This window comes from Rhinopithecus bieti, unplaced genomic scaffold, assembly GCF_001698545.2.
Source record: "Rhinopithecus bieti isolate Rb0 unplaced genomic scaffold, ASM169854v2 scaffold_13704, whole genome shotgun sequence".
Classification (NCBI taxonomy): Eukaryota; Metazoa; Chordata; class Mammalia; order Primates; family Cercopithecidae; genus Rhinopithecus; species Rhinopithecus bieti.
In genome coordinates, this window is record NW_016808231.1 from 3,572,540 (window position 1) to 3,576,751 (window position 4,212).

The following is a 4,212-nucleotide window of genomic DNA, read 5'->3' on the forward strand; positions in this document are numbered from 1 at the left end:
CAGGAGAATTGCTTGAACCAGGGAGTCAGAGGTTACAGTGAGCCGAGATTGCGACACTGCACTCCAGCCTGGGCAACAGAGATTCCGTCTCAAAAAAAAAACAAACCTCCAACACGAACATCAAACTAGAATCACTCGCTGACGAGTGGTGGTGATGGTGCATGAGCGTCTATTTGCATTGAGTCTTAATGGAAAATAAGGTTGTGTCACTCAAAGGAAAAACAAATCACAGTCCAGGCTGGAGCTGTGGATTAATAATATGGCTGAGCATTGGTACAGGCTTTCCACAGCAATATTAAAACTGAGAAAATCAGCAATGAAGCCTCCAGCCACATTTCTGGCAAATGATTTGGGGGGAAAGCAACAGAGGCACTCCTCAACTTTTCCTTCGCTGCATAAAGTGGGTTTGGCTGGAAATGCCAAATGTGCTTGTTGCTGGGATCTTTCAAAGAAAGCAAGCTGGGAGTCAACCTCCTGCAGCCGCAGGCCAGAAATGGGTTGAGACCAAACTATTATAGTAACACTGGTACACATCTAAATAGATTTAACTCCCTCACAGCAATCCAGATTAATTTAATATGCTTTCTTAACGGCATTCCACATTTCTCATTAAAGCAAATGAACATCCATCCCTGTGATAAATGAGGGCAAAAAAAATTCATATGTTTAGGGCATAGAGAAGGAGGAGTTGTTGGCTGTAAAAAAAAAAAAAAAAAGCACTACAAATGGCCTTTCAAAGTCTAGACATCTTCATCATAAACACAAACATTCCTCTTCACAAAGGGACCTCAAGTAACCTGCAGTACGTTTTTCTTCTCATTCTTTCTTACCATCCCTACAGCCCACCCAGCCCACATTCAGTGACCAAGTCATGTGGGTTTTACCTCCTCAATCTTTCTCAAATCCATTCACTGCTCAGCCACTTTCCTGACACCACCATAAACCAAGCCACTATCACCTCCAGCTGTTTGACTGCAAATGCCTCCTGACGGGCCTCTCTGTTCTAGCCTGGCCCTGTGACAATCTGCACTCCTTACAGGAACCAAAGCAATCACTTCAGAAGGTGCCTCCAAACAGATCACTCACTTTCAATGGCTCGCATGGCTCTATGGGTTCAAAACGAGAAAGCTCACCTTTACTGGGCTCACACTATCTCAGTCCATCCCTGCATCAGCCCTTTATTTCACCAGTGGGGAAGCTGGTACACAGAGTAGCTATGAGGGATGCCCAGGGCGGGACCACTTGCGAAAAGCTCCAACATCCTAACGTGAGACCCTGCATGATCTAGCCCTTCTTCTCTTTCTCCAGCCTCATTTCCTGATTCTCTCGCTTGCCCTGCAGGCTCCAGTCACACATACCTCTCGAAAGTCCCTTAAATCTGGCTGGGCACACTGCCTCAAGCCTGTAATCCCAGCACTTTGGGAGCCCAAGGCGGGTGGATCACCTGGAGGTCAGGAGTTCAAGACGAGCCTGGCCAACATGGTGAAACCCCGTCTCTACTAAATACCCAAAAATTAGCCAGGCATGGTGGTGGGCACCTGCAATCCCAGTTTCTCAGGAGGCTGAGGCAGGAAAATCACTTGAACCCAGGAGGCAGAGGTTGTAGGGAGCTGAGATCGCACCACTCCACTCCAGCCTGGGCGTCAAGAGCAAAACTCCATCTCGAAAAAAAAAGAAAGAAAAAAAATCCCTTAAATCTACTCTCTGCCTTCTAACCTCAGGGACTTCACTATGCTGTTCCTCACCCTGAACTGCTGTTCCTCACTTCTTCATCTGGTTAACTCATCCCACCCACCAGGTCTCTCCTTAAGTGTCATCTCTTTAAGGAAGATTTTACCTTTTTAATGTAACTATTAAAACATAATTCACATACCATATGATTTGCCCACTTAAAGTGAACAAATCAACAGTTTCAGTGCATTCACAGAGCTCAGCAACCACCATCATGATTAATTTTAAAACATTTTCATTACCCTGAAAAGAAACCCTGCATCCATTAGCAGGTACTTGCCATTTCCTCCTCCCACTAAGCCCTGGCAATCTACTTTTTTTGAGATAGACTCTCTGTCACAGGCTGGAGTTCAGTGGCACAATCCTGGTTCACTACAACCTCCGCCTCCCGGGTTCAAGCACTTCTCCTGCCTCAGCCTCCCAAGTAGCTGGGATTACAGGTGTGTGCCACCATGCCCAGCTAATTTTCGTATTTTTAGTAGAGACAGGGTTTCTGTCTTCATAGATTTGCCTGTTCTGGACATTTCATATAAATGGAATCATATAATATGTGACCTTTTGTGACTGGTTTCTTCCACTTACTATAATATTCTCATGGTCCATCCATGCTGTACACTTGTTAGTACATCATTCCTTTTGAGGACTGAATAATATTCCATTGCATGGTCAAGCCATGTTCTATTTCTCCACTCATCAGTAGACAAACATTTGTGTTGTTTTCACTTTAGTGCTATTATGAATAATGCTGCTATGAGCATTTGCGTACAAGTTTCTGCACAGACATATATTTTCATTTCTTTCATAAAATGGAGTGGAAGTGCTGTGTCATAGTACTCTGTGTTTAACCTTTTGAAGAAGTGCCAGACTGTGTAAGAAAGCCTTTCCTCACCCTGCGAGACTGAGCTCCCTCTCTCCATTCATACATCCTCTTCTTCACGCCCTTTGCTTCTATTTCCGAGCAATTCACGTTGACCTGGGTCACCGCGACTTAATGCTCGTAACTCCTCTAGACCCTCAGGGTCCACACCAAATATGATGAAAGATGATGCAAGCCACATATTTACTTTTGCATTTTGTAGTAACCACATTTTAAAAAGTAAAACAAAAGAAGTGAAGGTAATTGGAATAATATCACAGATTTAAACAAATCTATCCCAAATACCAGGTCTACACGTATAAAATATTTTTAACATTAACAAAATACTTTCCATTCTTTTTATATTAAGTCTTTACCATCTAATGTGTACTTGACGCTTCCTGCACATCTCAGTTTGTGCTCATCATATTTCAAATGCTCAGTTGCCATATGTGGCCAGTGCTGCCTTACTGGACAGTACAGGGCTAAACTGTCCACTCCCTGAGGGCAGGAACCATGCTTGCTTTTGCTGATTACTCTCAGCACCAGTACAGTGTCTAGGATGCAAGAGGCATCCTGTGAATATTTGCTGAACCTAAATAAATGAATTCGCCCAAACCTCCACTTCTCCAAAAATAGTTTCAAAAATTCAGTGTTCAGCTGGACACACTGATTCACACCCATAATCCCAGCAGTTTAGTAGGCCAGGGCAGGAGGATAGCTTGAAGCCAGGAGTTCAAGACCAGCCTGACCAACATAAAGATATCCTGTCTCCACCAAAAAAAAATTATTAAACTAGCTGGGTGTGGGGGCACACATCTGCATTCCTACCCACAGAAGGCTGAGATGGGAGGATCACTGAGTCCAGGAGTTCAAGGTTACAGAGAACTATGATAGCACCACCCGACGCCAGCCTGCGTGACACAGCGAGACCCTGTCTCAAAAAAAAATCAGCATTCACATATATTCACCTATTCTTTTTCAGCAATTTAAATTTGTTAAGAAAAAGAAACAAGGAACAGAGTGACCAACAGCCTACAGAGCAACATGCCCAAGTTTCATTGTGACTACTGCAATACATACGCCACCCATGACTCTCCATTTGTGAGACAGGCACATCGCAGTGGCAGGAAACACAAAGAGAATGTGAAAGACTGCTATCAGAAATGGATGGAAGAGCAGGCTCAGAGCCTGACGGACAAAACAACAGCTGCATTGCAACAAGAAAACCTCCTACTCCATTCTCTGCTCCTCCTCTTGCAGCAACAAAGATACCACCTTCCCCCTAGTCTTCCAAGTCCTCCTAGCCCCGGTGTGGTGGCAGCATCCCATATGGAGGGCCCTCCCATGAAGGCAAGGATGGGCCCTCCTCCTCCTGAGATGATGCCAGTGGGACCTGCTCCTGGAATGAGGCCCCCCCGGGAAGCCACATGCCCATGATGCCTGGGCCCCCAGTGATGAGACCTCCTGCCTGTCCCATGATGGTGCCCACTCGGCCGGGAATGACTTGACTAGACAGGTAAGGATAGAGAGGAGGTCTCACTATATCAGCTTTGTTTTTGTTGTTGTTGTTGTTATTGTTTCTTTGGGTTTTCGTTTGTTTGTTTTTTTTTTTTTTTTTTTTT

At 44.7% G+C, this 4,212-nt stretch overlaps 1 pseudogene; it reads left to right on the forward strand.

Moving 5' to 3' along the window:
* The first annotated feature begins 3,634 nt into the window (after positions 1-3,634).
* On the forward strand, positions 3,635-4,098 carry LOC108538338 (U1 small nuclear ribonucleoprotein C pseudogene; annotated as a pseudogene).
* Positions 4,099-4,212: the final 114 nt, after the last annotated feature.